The sequence below is a fragment of the Acinonyx jubatus genome, chromosome A3 (genome assembly GCF_027475565.1).
Source record: "Acinonyx jubatus isolate Ajub_Pintada_27869175 chromosome A3, VMU_Ajub_asm_v1.0, whole genome shotgun sequence".
Classification (NCBI taxonomy): Eukaryota; Metazoa; Chordata; class Mammalia; order Carnivora; family Felidae; genus Acinonyx; species Acinonyx jubatus.
In genome coordinates, this window is record NC_069388.1 from 71,027,486 (window position 1) to 71,044,483 (window position 16,998).

The 16,998-nt window shown below is 34.3% G+C and overlaps 1 protein-coding gene across 5 annotated transcripts in view; it reads right to left on the minus strand.

Moving 5' to 3' along the window:
- Positions 1-16,998, minus strand: part of ASB3 (ankyrin repeat and SOCS box containing 3) — a 113,696-nt gene that overhangs the window by 42,416 nt on the left and 54,282 nt on the right. The gene's annotated exons all lie outside the window — the stretch shown is intronic.

Here is a 16,998-nt window from a genome sequence, read left to right on the forward strand (position 1 = left end):
TGTGTTTGAAGCGATCAATGAAAATATAGTAAAACTTTGCTTGTTTGAAAAAGAAACCCCAGACAACCTAAAGAGTATTTTTGGAGAAATGCATATTACTTAATGGCCCCCAAGCTGCTGCTACAGTAGATCGTTTGAAGAATAGCTCACATGCCCATAGGTTCCTTAAAAAACGTGCACCCTTTTACTAATTCCACCAAATTATTCTATTTTCTTTTACATATCTAATTTAACATTACCCCAAGGTAAGTGCCACCAAATATCAGGTGCATACAATAATTTACAAATCTGATCTTGTGAGGAAGAACACAGGTATGATGTTATTAAGTTGATGGAACAAACGAGTGGGACTAAACTTTCCAGAATGTGATCTACCACAAAACAAAATTGTGCATTGATGATGTCATTGATTCTGGAGTAGTTAAGGGGGGGGAAACAGAACGCCAGAACAGAGGTATAGAGAACTTAATAAAATAAGTACCCACACACATACACCATTAGCAAATATGACATACTGTGATTGATGTACATGTGAGGACTTCTTGGAATTATCAGTTTGGGGAAACATCAGTATCAGAAAGAGGACAGATGTGATAGGAAGGTTTGACTTCATGTGCTTGGCAATGAGAAAGGAGGTTTGAAAAACAAGTATGAATTTTTTATTTCATCTCAAGTATATATTTATTCCTTTTACTATAGTTGCAGGTAGGAAGTAAAAACCAACAACTCCAGTCAAAAATTAGAAAGGCGCTAGACTCTTAAAGAAAGAGCCACATTTGGAAAATGCTAGCATAAAATAGGAAAGATAAAATACTTGAATGTAGAAAGCCAGAAATGATAAGTGTACTCATTATTACTGAAGATAAGTAACATGTCACTAATACTCTTAATTTTGTATACTGAATTTATACCAAACCTAGTTCCACCACAAAGGACTGTCAGAAGTTTTTTAGTTAAGAATTCTCTCATCCTGGGAGGTTTCAGAAACCACAATGGTTGAGACAGCACCATTGTAGCAGAAGTTTAACATACCTTATTTCTAAGTTAACATTCAAGGGTATTTTATCAAGGAAAGAACAACAGTTTTTCAAGCTAGGTTATTTTTCTATAATCAATCTAAAGTCAATCTAATTTGGGTGGAGGACATAAGAAAAAAGGAAGAAAATCAGTTTCATAACCAATTCATCATTATCAGTGATTGCTGATAAAAATCATTCCATAGCCAGATCCTGAGTTGAAGTTTATCAACTGGCAGTGATGTATGAAGCAGGGTAAAGATGTTTGTTTTTCATGAGTTAGGCTGACCTTATAAAAATGAAATTCAAAAAAATTTGTTTTGATTATTAAATACACTACAGTAGAGAGACAGAAAAATTGTTTTTAACATCATAAATACATTAACATATGATACCTGCATCTCCAGTGAAAACATTTGCCAAAGGCAACAGTGAAACCAATATAAAGAGTATTTTTATAGCTCTATTTCAAAATAAAGCAAATTTAATGATTAGTAATTATGAACTAGTGGTTCAGAAAAGTGTACTTAGAGGGGCGCCTGGGTGGCTCAGTCAGTTAGGGGCCTGACTCTTGATTTCAGCTCATCATGAGCTCACAGTTTATGGGATTGAGTCTACACTAATAGCACATAGAACAGCCCACTTGGGATTCTCTCTTGCCCTCTCTCTCTACCCCTTTCCTCTCCTTCCCCCCCCCCAAAATAAATAAATGTTTAAAAAAAAAAAACTAAACAAAAAGTACATTTAGAACTTACATCTACTACCAAAGCTTCTCCTTTGGAAAAAATGAATTAACTTATTTTTCTTTATATAACAAGTTATCAAATTAAGCGGGGGGGGGGGGTGGTGCCATGAAATAATAACATATATTATGCTTCAATAAAAGTTTATTAAAAAACAAAAACAAAACCAGATTTGAACTTCCTATTTGCTGGCCCCCTAATCCACTAAGAAAGCATTCTCCTTAAAGAAAGAAACCGTGTTTCATTCTGCTTGTATGCCTAGTGCCAAATGCAGACAGAAGACAGGAAATAAATAATTGTTGCCTGTATGAATAGGAAAAAAACAAAGTCTAAAAGGAAACAAGTTTTCTCTTTTTAAAAACACATCCCTTTCCAAACTAAACAGGCTTCAGAATTACACTTCTGGATAGGACAACATTAACTGGTACTAAACTAGCCTTCCTGCTATCAACTATTATACAAGTGAACAAATATGTAAAGCAACTTTTTCTGGCATTAAACAAGTCAGAACATTGTGATTCCTGAAAGAAGGGACACACATGAGGTGAGCCCCATGACCACCTCAGCTCTCTGCCTAGGGACTTTTCTTAATTATGGTGCAGTGAGCTGAAATCTAAGCAGGGCAAGGTAAGGTTGAAGAAAAGGTACTCAAGAAAGGAAACAATCCAAGCAGAGGACAGCAGTCCACTGAGCTAAGGAGGCACAGATTAGAGTTTAAACAGCTGACATCTGTGCTGCAAGGCCCCAGAGGAAAGAGATCTGTGCAAAGGAGAGGTCCTGGTGTGGAAGTTCTCTAAGAATCCTCAGCTGTGATCGAGGCTGCACATGCCTAAGGCAAGACAAAACTCACAGAACTGCTGAAGGATTAAAAACGAAATAGAGATAACTAGAGGGCAAAGAGTACTGGGGGCAATGGAAATCCTAGGAGTTCTGGCCAGTCATGGTGGTGAAACAACAGGATACCTCATCAACACCCTGGGAATCCTGCTGAGACACCCAAAAAGCAGAGCCCTGGAAATAAAAACCAATTCTGAGAGTAAGGCCTATTCTGGACCTGCTTTAACTAAGCCTAAAATAAGCCCTGACAAGTTCAGGAAGGAGGCAGAAGTTGGGAAGTAAGAATCCCACCAAATCAGATGCACTTGGGAAACACCTTAAGCTCTCCACAGACACAGTCAACAAAACATAAAACCAAACCTAAACAAGCTGAAGGTTATATGTCAGTAAATGAATTATTTAAAAAAAAAAAAAAAAAGAAAACAAAATCAACATTTCTCATATGAAGATAACAGAATTCGAGTCAGAAAAGAGTCAGCAGAAATTGACCCCAAGATGGCCCAGATGTTGGATTTAACAAATGAACTAAAGTAGCCGTATAAATGCTTGAAAATTTTAAGAAAAGTATGTTCAAAGACTTCACTTTTAGTATATAGAGTATACAGATAGGTATACAGAGTATCTCAGCAGAAGAATGAAGCCATTAAAAAAAATTCTAGAACTGAAAAAAAGACATGGAGGGACTTAAAAGATGATTAGAGCTGGAAGAGTCAGTGAACTTGAAAACATTGATATAAACCATCCAATCTGAAGAACTGAGAGAAAAACCACATTGACTTACAGATCCCAGAAAATCAGCAAACCACAGAGCTTTGAAAGAGGTCACCTCACTTACAATTTCACATTATATATAAATTAAGGATGATTATATAAATATACCTTACAGCTCCAGGGAAGAATTTCAATGATTATAAAAGGGGCTACAAACAACAAACCACTGAAATCAACTGCTATAATAGCAGTTTCACTTTTTTTTCAGCACTCCTATTTGCACTTAAAATCTAATCTACCGTTTTACCATAATCCTTCAAGACTCTGCAAAAATAAATGAATGAGTCCAGTCATTCACCAGGACCAGGAATTGCACTAAGCACAAGGGTTACTGCAGTCAACTCGAATGACAAAGTATTTACCTTCATGGAACTTCTCTTCTAGTCAGAAAGACAGATAATAAACACATTGATAATAAGTTCTCACGAAAATACTGTGAAAGAAATTAACAGAGTAAAGTAATAGACAGTGATCAGGACTACTTTAGAAAAGAGGAGAGAGGTCATCTCTGAAACAAAGACAGCTAAACAGAGAAATGACAAGATAAGAAGCAGTAAATCATGCAAACAGATGGAGGAGGAGTACTCCAAACAGAAGAAACAGGAAGTGTAAAGGCCATGAGGGAGCAAAGGGTATGCTTGAGGAACAGCAGGACGGCCATGTGGCTGACGTGTAAAGACAGGGAGAGGAAATAAGGCCAGAGAGGTAGGAAGAAGCCAAATTTTGTAGGGCATGGCCGGAAGTGTTAATTAATTGCACTGATTTGTTTGTGTGTGTTTATTTATGTTTTAAGGAAACAATGAATTTTCAGCTAGAGCTACTCAAAGGAAAAGAGCTCTCTCTTCAGCCTTGCCTTCTGAGCCAACCAGCCCCCTTCACTTTCCTGTGTTCTAGTCACACTCTTTTTGTCTTTTTTCAATGGTTATTTCCATGCTTTCAGGATGCCACAACTAAGAAAAATGTTCACTGATCAGCCCAACTAAAGCAGGTCCCCCCATTTCTTTCCATCATAATGTCCCATTCCTCTCTATCATTTACATTAGATTACAATTATAATTCACATGTATACGTGTTCATTCTAAATTCCCCACCAGATCATAAGACTTATTCACTACTATATATCCTCAGCACTTAGCAAAGTGTCTGCCATAAGAGCCACTCAGTAAATATTTGCTAGGTGACAGAAAAGAGAAGAAGCTTTATATTGGCTGGCCATTCAAACATAAATACATCGTCACAAATACTAAAAGAAAATAAATGAGCAAAAGGAAAAAAGATACTTAATGTTAACAGTAAGCAGGATTCTCGAGGTGAACAACCAGGTCTTTGCTATTATATAGGAAACATAAGCCTGCATATGACTGATGTTAAAATGGAAGTAATAAAACCTAGAGAAGTATTTATTTGCAATTTATAAATTAAATGAGACAGTCACATAATGAGTTCTTTTATTGCCATAATCAAAATTTAAACAATAACCTGTAAACACATAAAAAGATCAACATCATTAGTCATGAGGGAGATGCAAATCAAAACCATGAGAGGCCCTGACACCCATTAGAATGGCTATAATCAAAAAAGATGGGAATGCAAGCTGGTGCAGCCACTCTGGAAAACAGCATGGAGGTTCCTCAAAAAACTAAAAATAGAACTACCCTATGACCCAGCAATTGCACTACTAGGCATTTATCCAAGGGATATAGGTGTATTGTTTTGAAGGGACACATGCACCCCAATGTGTATAGCAGCACTATCAACAACAGCCAAAGTATGGAAAGAGCCCAAATGTCCATCGATGGATGAATGGATAAAGATGTGGTATATATATACAATGGAGTATCACTCGGCAATCAAAAAGAATGAAATCTTGCCATTTGCAACGACGTGGATGGAACTGGAGGGTATTATGCTAAGTGAAATTAGACAGAGAAAGACAAAAATCATATGACTTCACTCATATGAGGACTTTAAGAGACAAAATAGATGAACATACAGGAAGGGAAGCAAAAATAATATAAAAACAGGGAGGGGGACAAAACAGAAGAGACTCATAAATATGGAGAACAAACTGAGGGTTACTGGAGGGGTTGTGGGATGGGGGGATGGACTAAATGAGTAAGGGGCACTAAGGAATCTACTCCTGAAATCATTGTTGTATTATATACTAACTATTTTGGATGTAAATTTCAAAAAAAAAAAAAAATTAAAATTAAAAAAAAAAAAAAAGGACAACATGTATAGCATTCATAAGGATGTGGACAAACTGCAACCAACCTCCATTGCTGGTGGGGATATAAAATGGTATAGCCCCTTTGTAAGTCCAACAGTTCCTCAAACACTTAAATATAGGGTTATCATATGACCCATTCCTAGAAATTTCCACAAAACAAACTAGAAAACATACATCCACACAAAAACTTTTATACAAATGATTATTATAACAGGATTATTCATAATAGCCAAAAAGTAGAAACCCAAAGGTCCATCAAGTGAAGAATGGATAAACAAAAGGTAGTACTTCCATACCTTTGAGTATTATTCAGCCATAAAAAAGAAGGAGGTACTGATATATGCTACAACATGCACCTTGAAAACTTCATGCTAAGTGAAAAAAGCTGGAGGTAAAAGACCACATATTGTGTGATTATATGAAATGTTGAGAATAAGCAATTCCAGAGATACAAAGTAGCTTCATAGTTGCCAGGGGCTGGCGAAGGGGGTGGGGGGAAGAAGGGAATGACTGCTACCAAGTGCAGGGTCTCCTGTAACTGATAGTCTCTTTACATTTTGTACTATCTCTCAGCCCACCTCTTTTTCAAACCCCAGTGTTTCAATGCATTTCTTTTTAAAACTTTGTGGGTCTCCCGTGAATATTCTTAGGGTTTTCTTTAAATAGGCAAAACCACACTCACGAAGTTCTTTGAGATAAGCCCTTCTCTGTCCTGGGCTTCTGCTGAGGAGCAACACCCCCATGCTTCTTAAAGCCCCACTGTCTGATTGAGTGTACCCGTAAGTCACACCCCAAAGTTTCTAGAGACATTCTGCCTGCCTAAATGCTACTATGAGGCACCACCTTTATCACACACACACTTTAACAAAGTACTTTACAATCATACAGGAGACTTCATTTCTGGACTTCATGTCCTGGATTTGATATTTGTTTGGAAGTTTTAATTTAAGTCTTCTGAATTTAAGCCTTTTGCTCTTAGGGGAGGCTGAGAATTTTCCAAACAAGTCTTTCCTTTAGTTACCTCTCTCTTCTCACTTTTTTTCCCCAAAGTGCTTTTCTTGCATACACCAAAGGAAAATAGTCACCTTAAGTGTAGTTATCATAACTCTTTGGCTCATCAACATTAATTAAAATATGAACCATTGGGGGAAGGGGGGATTTAGTAACAGGGTTAGATGAACTGATCAGCAATTTTTAAAGGAAAAATGAATTTAGATCCAAACTTTTCACCACACAATAACCAAAAAATAAAAATAAATAAGAAAAGCCAGAATTGCACAATTATCAGATTTTAGTAGAAAAACATTCTAATCCTTAATGCCATAGACACAATCACAAAGTAAAAGATAAAGAGATTTAAACAGATATATATACAACAGAAGTGAAAAAGTAGTAAGGAAACAAGTGCACAGGAAAATAATTTTCAAACACAAAAATGAGCTTATAATATAAAGAATTCATAAAAATCAAGAAGGAAAACATGAAGAATCTTACAGATGAGTGACAATAGATAAATTTATAAAAAAGTAAGTCCAAGAAATAAACAGACATGGGAAAATATATAAACCTGGTAATATTTTTTAAATTGGCAAATAATATTACGCAAATGGTGTCCTTATGATGATTTGCCAACCTTTCTTGATTTAATAAGGTTAATATGAAAATGTAATAAAATGCTTATTTTTTATTTAGTATCCTTCAACTGATAATTTGTTGTGAGGAAAACTTTCATAGTTATTTTTTCCAAACATGAAGTGACTACTAATAAAACAAAAGGTTAAACTTCTGATATTATGATATAATACCTTCAGTAGACTAAAATAGTATCTAAAACTATAGCTACTAAGATAGTATTAAAATGTAAAAAATACAGATTAAGTAAAAATGTAAATTGGATATATGATGTATTACATAAAATATAAATTGCCTCTTTAAATTATAAAATGTGTAAATTTCTGTATCAATTACATAAAATAGCCACCCGTAAGAAATCACAGGGAGTCCTTAAAGAAACAAATGTGTACGATAAGGGACAATTTTTCCTTCTTAAAAATCTGTTATTATTTATATAGTAATTAAAAATATAAAAATAGTATTTGTGGGATCTATGCTGTTAATACCAACATCTCCTTTTCAGTGTCTCTACTAGTCTACCTCACTATTAACAATTTTTTTCAACTCGATAATGGTATTTCAAAAATTTGTACAGTAGTATTTTGGAGGATGGCTTATTCCAAAGTCTACAAATCTTTCATCACAAGATGACACTTCTGCTGTTATGACCCAAGGCCACAATCTTCAAGCTCACTTTAGTATTTGCCTTTAAACAGAATTTCAGTCCAAAGAACAATTCAAAACCACATTTCAATACCATAAGACAGAAATTCCTATATAATACCTGTGTGATGACTCTATCTTTTTATAGCATTTCCCTATAAGATTTCAGATCCTGTATTGCAGCCTAGAGTAAGAAGCATATAGAGAAGACTGTGGAATTAGTGAAGTAACACTGCAGGGACAGACAGATGATTTAAATGTCTGGAACACAGTCCTGCTTCCTCATTATGATCAAAAACATCTGCTATGTGTAGAAAGTCAGACCTCTGAAGTCGTATTTCAGGGGATAAAAACAGTATGCTTTCATCTATCCATTAGCTTGTGTTCTGTAAACAACAAATAAATATATTCTATGGAGGGTCATGAACTGGAAAGTTTATCAGTTGGATTCTATCCCCACATGTATTTTATTTGGTCCACAAAGTTTTATTTGGTTTTATTCATTTGTTTTGTTTTACAGTTGAGGCAACACTCAAAAACTGGGAAATTTCACATAAAAAAAAAAAAACAAACCCAGATATCCATATTTGAAGTACCTTGAAATCTGGCAACACTGGGCTAAAGCAAATAGTGGCTGTCCCTTTAGACTGTGTTTTACTTTCCTCAAGAGTCCCTAATGTTCTCTAGGCATCACCACTTATAATCTATCTTCTGGTCCCAGTGAACCTTATCATCCAATTTACTTCCTCCATAATAATTACCTATGACCAGTTTTATTGGTTTAAATAAACCTTTCCTCTTCCTCAACTATATATATCTTGTCATTCAACTTTACAAACATACACACTATTTTCCCATTCTCAAAAAAGGAGTCCAAAGCCCATAATTGTCTAGCTTTCCATGGTCACTTTCTGTACAAACAGCCATTCATTTGCCAGATTTTCCTCTCTTCCAAAAAACACAACTGGGCCCATAAGGGAGGCAGAAGCTGTTAACACAGAACCTTTATGCTCTTTCTTGTCCTTCTATTTCCTGTTCAAATTTTCACTAACTCTAAACACATTTCCTTAGACTGTTTAATTAGTATCATTTATGCATTCTCTCGTGTCTCAGTAAGAGTAGGCTTCAGCTACTGATAATGACAAATCTGGAAAGACTTAAATTCCAAGGCAACAAACTGCACATTTTCTGCCTGGCCACACTGGGACTATATACAGTCACTGACTTTGCACTCAACAGTCACCAGTGACCACAACTCAAATACCTTCCTTCCAATCCAACAACAAAAAAACCCTTATACTCATTTGAAAGTGAACACTCAGTTCAAAGATTTTCAATACTTGTCTATGATCTAGTCCCAGCAAAGTCTTTATTGGAAATTAATTTCTATTCACCTAAATTTAGAATATAATTTATAATTTAAATGTATGTGTTTATTGTCACTGCCAATCATATTCTAGAAGCCTATTAATGTTTTCCTGCAAAAACTTCAGCAACCTAATCATTATGGTAAGGCTGGAGAATTACTTTTGAGGGAATGTTACTATTAAACCATACCTATGTATATCTATGCAGTATAGGCACTCAACTAAAATTTATTTCTTTTCCTTGACAAGGTAGTAATACCAACTTTATTTGATTTAGAAGCATTTCCACAGTTCAAGTGATTCTGAGCAGCGAAACAGTGATATTTGTGGATATTAAAAAATAACACAAATTTCTACATGATACTAGGATGGCCATATACATGAAACGTATCCTAAAAGATATTTTGAATAAGAAAGAGAGGAGGAAGAAAGGAAGGAGGAGGGGAAAGAAACTACTTCATGAGTGCCAGTAACTAGGACCAGACATTTCAGCAATATAGAACTTTAAGTCCCCTTGTATCCTTTTGGTATCATATTTTAGTATGTACCAACATACCTCTCAATCAGAATCTTCAAGTAATATGTGCTCACATGAGCATCAGTAACAATCTGTGCACAAGATGGCGTCTGGAGAACAAGGAAAATTAACTCAACTCTTGCAAATATATCACGTTCTTTTAGAACACCATTAGCATTCCTGGCAGATGCTTATGATTGTTAGCCACTTCTCCATCCAAGACTTTGTTCTAAAATCAGTGAACAGGTAACAAACATTACATGAGGTAGAAATGATGAAACACTATACTAAAAAAAATAAGGGACAAATACACTAATTACAATGCAGAGACCTTAACTGGATCCTGATTTCAATAATGTGAAAAATATACATAAACATATATATGACAATCAGGGAAATTTGAAGACCAAATGGGTATTGTTACCTTTAAGAGCAATAATAGCATTGTGGTTGCTGTTTAAAGAAACATCTTTAACCTTTGCAGATATATATGGAGTGGAGATAGTGAGCAGAGCTATAACTGAAGTAAGATTTACCCTAAGTTGAAAACTACTGAAGTTCAGTGTCAGGGACATGGCAATTTATTATATTTTTCTCTATACTTAAGACTGCCCCAAATTTTGAAGACAATTTCAAACGAGAATTCCAAAAACATTCTGCATATCTGAAATATTCCTAATGTATACAAATATGAATTTTAAACATGCCAGAATAAAAATCTAACTGAACACTTTTACTTACTTATATACAATGGAATATTACACAGCCATAAAAAATGAAATCTTCCCATTTGCAACAACATGGATGAATCTAGACAATATAATGCTAAGTGAAATAAGTAAAGAAAGACAAATGCCATATGATTTCACTCATATGTGAAATTTAAGAAACAAAACATACGAACAAAGAAAAAAAGAGAGAGAGAAATAAAACACCAGACAACTATAGAGAACAAACTGATGATTACTAGAGGGAGGTGGGTGGGAAGAATGAGCCAATTTGGGGATGGGAATTAAAGAGTACACTTACCATGATGAGCAGTAAGTAATGCATAGAATTGTTGAATCACTATATTGTACACCTGAAACTAATATAACATTGTATGTTAACTATACTGGATTTAAAATAAAATAAATTTAAAGTTTAAAAATTCAACCTAATTATAATTAAATTAATTTATTAAAATTTGAGTACCTCAATTAAACTAACCACATATGAAGTGCTTGAGAGCCACACATAGCTAGTGATTATCATACTGGACAAGGTAGATACAGGATATTTCCAAGTTCTATGGGACAGCATTGGTCTAGAGTTTAGAATTCAACTGAATTGGAATTTAATCTAGAATACTAGGCACATCTAAGATACCTGGCAATGGAGACAGGGGTCAGGCCACCAGTTGTGGCTCCTATGGCTTGGGGTTAACTGTTCAAGGACAGAAAGGAAATGAGTAATTCTAGAACATACAAAAGTACTCTGGTTCTCACAGACAAAAAGAAAGCAGAATCATAATGATCTGATATTATACTGGCATTCAACAGAGATCAAAGCCCAAGGATAAAGAATAAGGATGAAATAAAACACCCCACTTTGGAAAGCAGAGCTCAAAGTGTCTGGGATACATAGAGAGATGGGAGAAGGTCTTTCCTCCCTGCCATACAAACAGGTATTGTCTATAAGACTCCAGCTGAGACACCAGAAAAGAAAACCAGGAGCTTTGAGGGAAGGGACAGTGCCCCTCCCACAAGAGGTTATATTATAGTGCTGGAGAAGCTAAGAGCCTATAAGAAAACAAGGATGACAATCTCAATAATTTCTAGGGAGACAGTTTATATTGTTGAAGAAGTAAGTTTCTCCATTTTGTAAATTAAAGGAAAAAAGAAGTCAAAAGAAGTAATCTGGGGGTTGGTGGGGAAGAATAACCTGGGGAAACATCCTGAGTAACAAAATACTTCTGAAAAGAAGACATCAAGTAACTGAAAACAGTCTTTGACCCATATAAAACTTCTAACCAAAATCACAATTTAATTGAGGCATGGAATACATACATTAAGTGCAGTCCAAAGCCCCAGATGCAGACTTCAGGAAGGCATGAAATCAACACAGCATACTCATTTGGGACAAATAGCAGTAGACCTATGCAGACATGTAAGTAATAAATCTAACTAGAAATAACCAATTCCTAATAGTAAATAATGATCATCATTTAATGCAGCATTCATTAAAGAACAGATTTTTAAAAGAGGAATTTTTTAAAATGCAATTATCGTACTGAATATTCTTTTGGAAAATACCTAATGTAACCATGTATTCTAGGCAACTACTGTAGACAAATCCTATACCAAATGCAAATCACAGTGCCCTGAGTTTTAACTTTATAAGCTAGAAATATATTCTTTCAGTTTGAAGCTCAAATTTTGACAATAATTCTACTGAGAAACATCATGGTCAGTGAGGCTGAAGTGGACAGTTCAGCCACAGGCTGTCCATCTCCTCTTGAATAGCAGCAGGATGGCGATTTCTGAGAACATAAGAGAATCACCTATGTGTTCTATTTGCATGTTTGACTTATATATGAATTTTTAACTGCATCTATGCTTTTTAAGTTCTACATGTACTCTATTCTCCATTATGCACTTCATTTTTCTATGCAATTCAATAATAAAATCCTATTTCCATTGTATACCTAATACGTATACAACCTTTTTATACACTTAGAACATTCAGAAGGCATTTATCTACTGCAGTATTTCTCCAGTCCTGTGGTTACACTGACATCTGGTGGCACTAGGAAAGAAACCAGATTGCAATGACAAAGGAATTTTCTTTTTCTTTTTTTTTAATAGCTAATTTATTCTATATGACTTCCAAGTTGATGTTTTTCCAAGGTTTTATCTATACCCAAGACAGAACAACTATTAAAATACTATACTAAATCCAATAATAGCAAACATTAGTTATAATCAGTGACATTCTTGAAATAATTCACCTTAGTAATGTGACTGGCAAGGATGCAGAATTCTTTCAAGAACCTCACTGGGTAAGTAGCACTGCTCACAGCTATTTATTTCATAATTAAAGTTTATAATCAGAATGGTTATAAAGTAAGACTTTCTCACTAAGATCAAATGCATAATTTCAAAACATTTTCTTTATAAATTCAGATAGAATCCCATATGTCTTGGCCATGAATCTTTAGTCTCAAATGTAGTATTTTATTGATATTTAGAAAAATTTTTAGTTACTTAGAAAACTTTAGAAAAAAATGTAACTTCATTATTATTATAAAGTTTCTTACCAAGTTCTTCATGTCTGCCCAATGACTAACAAGCTTAAAGATACACACTAATGGGAAAAACCATGACCTCAAGGGCAAAATCCATCATGTTAAGAATATAACAAAAAAGTTGTAGCCAATAACTCATTCTAATTCTACATGTTGACACTGACATATCTCATGGTTTCTGACAGAAAGAGAGAATTCCAATGGTCAGTTAGACATGAAAGACCATATCCAGAAAAACACATCCTTCAATCAGATGAAAGTCTTTGACAAAAAAATAAAATTCCACCATCTTATTATATGTTGATTATTTTTCCATGTTTCCTCAGCAACAGAATCAAGATAAACATGTTATTTACATAGAATACCCCTAAAATCACATCTTCTGGAGCTATAATACTGAATTCTACCATCTTCTGTAATTCTCCAATTCACATTTTTGAACATTCATATAACAGTATTCTCCTTACCACCTCTGTAAGTATGAGCTCCATGTTATGGCTTAGAGAAATGAATCATTACACTGAAGAGTTCCTATCAGAGAAAAAGTATATGCCAAACTATCCTTCATCCCAAGGACTCCTATTTATATAGAAACAGCACTTCTATTTCAGCCATACTAACCAGTGAAGACCATATACAATTAATTGGTCAATGGCAATACTAAGTATGAAGAACGAAGAGACAATTGCATTAACTATGTATAAAGTGATAAAGTTTGACAGCCACATACACATAATGTAGAGCAGTGATACTCAATATGCAAACTGTTCCCAATCCTCAACCCTGTAAGGTTTGACCAGAATGTGAATCAATTATGTCCCTAAGCATACTGTTTAGTTCAGCAGACATTTTTCTTAAAATAAGACTTCTCTGATAAAAGAAGCATTGCCTTAAGTACCTTGTATAAACAAACTGACATTCTGAGTAGCATTAGTCAATGGTATCTAAAGAAAACAGATTGCACTGTATGGGTGGGGTGGGGGTAACAGGGGTTACATTACTGCAAAACACTGAAATCAAGAACTTTTGTTCTACTTTAAAAATTAATATGGACTTTCAATTTTAATATTGGGCCATAAATTTCCCTTACTCTTCTTAGAAAGCATCCCCTTACTCTTCTTAGAAAGTATCCAAAAGCAGTTAGTCCAAAAATCAGCAAAGAAATTAAGAAATAAAAACACACTCTCCATTTTTAGCAAAACTGGGATCCAGCTAAAACTCCAGGCAAAAAAATGGTATAAAAGCTTCTGAAAGAAAGGAGGTTAAAATCCTGAGTACTTAAGGGAGGAAAGGGAGAAAAGATGTCTCAGCTGCACATCTCAGAAAAAGCTAGCAAAGTAAACTCCTCAAAGGTAAGTTGCAAAACATAAATTCCCAGCAGAGGGATAGGATTTATGGACTAACAGCAGAACAGCCCTACACCCAGTTGAAATCTGAAAGTCAGAAGAACCAGGCCTAACAAGGAATCATACAAAGAAACTATATTTGTAACAGCAGTCTGTCTCAGCTTCCACAGAAGGGAAACTGCACTGCAAAATCCCACAGATGCCTGTGTCCACTGACTGGTAAAAAAATAATAACTAAATGAACTCAACAACCAAAAATCCCGAGTCAAAAGGAATACTAGCTAGTCTGAAATGTAGCTCTAGCTCCTTTCTTTTAAAATCTCCTGAAAATAACTGATCTTAGAAAACCAACATTTCCAGATGAGTTATCACAAAAGAACAAGCAGAAATCCACATGAAGTTACAAAAAAGGAGATAAAATTACAGGAAAAACTGTTAGTAGACCCCCCCAAAAAACCCTCTTTACTTGCCACCAAGTAGCGAAAATTACAGTTAACCTTTTGCTGTAAATTTAAAAAAGAAAAAAGTTAAGGAAAAAAGTCATATCACTAAGATATAAGAGTTCAAGTAAAAGAAGGCTAGGTGATAAGAAATTGTGTAATATAAACTTGGACAATTTAGAAAAGACTTAGAAAACTAAATCACAGAAATGCAGTTGAAACTGGAAGAAACACTATAGAGAATCAACTTTTGTGAAAACGAACACAGAGGATTAAAAAAAAAAAAGGAAAAGTTAAAATTTCTTAAATGAGTATTAGAGAGGGGAGTAGATATAAAAACAGATGGGATATCCAATATATGAATAATTGGAGCCCAAGAAAACCATCATAACAGAACAGACAAATATTTAAAGATATAATTCCAAAAAGAATCACCAAAAATAAAGAACATCTAAATCTACTGAAGGGGTGCCTGGCTGGTTCAATCAGAAGAGTGTGTGACTCTTAATCTCTGAGTCTTGGGATCAAGCCCCACATTGGGTATAGAAATTACTAAATAAATATAAATAGGTCTATTGAAAGGGCACACTGTGTCTCAGGAAAAAAAATCTGATACAGAACAGACATGCAAAAATACTGTCACCAAAAAAAAAAAAAAAGAAAGAAAATTAGGCTGGCCTCCAACCTCAACTCTAGAATATAACAGATTACTATTTTAAAACTTTTTAAAGAAAGTATGACCCAAGGATTATACATCTAATCAAACTGTTGTCCAAATACAAAATCATTATTCAATTATGAACATGTAAAACTCAAGGAGCATTATTTCCATGTGTCCTTTTAGAGGACCCTATTAAAGGAAGAATTTAGTTAGCCAAGTAGGGCTAGGAAAGCCATGGCAAAGTAATTGGTGATAAACTTCTAAGCTATTTAACTACAGAACTAAGAATAAAATTAAATGAAGGAATTAAGATACCATAACAGAACAGGATGTAAAGTGTCATTTCCACTAATATGCAAATATGATATTGAACTAACAAATGTTGGGAATCAAAGAGAGGAAAAAAAAGTTATATAGGGACAATATAAGGATAATGATTTCCTCATCTTTAAAAGTTAGAAGCTTAAATTTATCAAAATGACTAACACAGATTATATAAACAGATTTAATTGAACAAAGGTAAACATAAGAAAGATAATATCCTAGTTTCATAATTGCTTAAGAATCAAAAAGATACTGTCTTAAAACACAGAAGAGTATGAAAGTGAACAGAACATGAAATTAACATTTTTAAAATATGCCTTTTTGGTGAACACCATACTTTTGATCTGGGAAAACTCAAATTCACATTTTCAAGAACATGCCCTCAAGTAAAAATGCTTAAATTACAATCCCTGAAGAGGATAATTAATCTTTCTGTTGAAAAATCTAAGAACTCCAAAGATAACGTTTAATATGTACTAAATATACAAATTCTAAACCTCAAAATTGCTTGCACCTAAAAAATGATCCCTATCAATGATCAATGATTCATGAAAATACTAGTGAAAAGTGAAATATGTTGTGGTTTTTTCAATTCTGGAATATATCAGCGGAGTCAGGGTTAAAGATATGCCCGTGAGCTTAAAGTATGACACACTTCACAGTTAAATACTGAAATATGCAGCCTCACATAACACTATTTATAAAACACTTTATTCTTATTAGGCATTCCTGCTATGTTTAACATTGAAGGTTACACAGAATAAGCAGAGACACAGAAGAACAAAAAATGGAAAACAATCAATCAAAAGCCAAAACTGCATGCTGTGCAGTTCCCATAAAACTTGTTCTGTGAAGTCACTTTGGATTGGATTTGAGCCTCCAATTCACCAGTGTTATTTTATACATAGCAAAATAAAAAGAAAACCTATGTACTATATAATTAGCTGGGTTTTCAGTTAGAATCTATTATATTTATGAATAAGGATATTCTTATTCCCAAAGCAGTTTGACGAATCTATCCTTAGAATATTTACTATGTATGCATTTATGAGGCAAGAGAAAAGGGAGTGGGGAGAGAAGATAAGGGTAAAGAAAAGAAATTAAGGGAGCAGACTGTTGATAATATATAAACTTTAAACTGCATGTTAGCAAAAATGTTCAATGACAATTTTCACATGGAAAG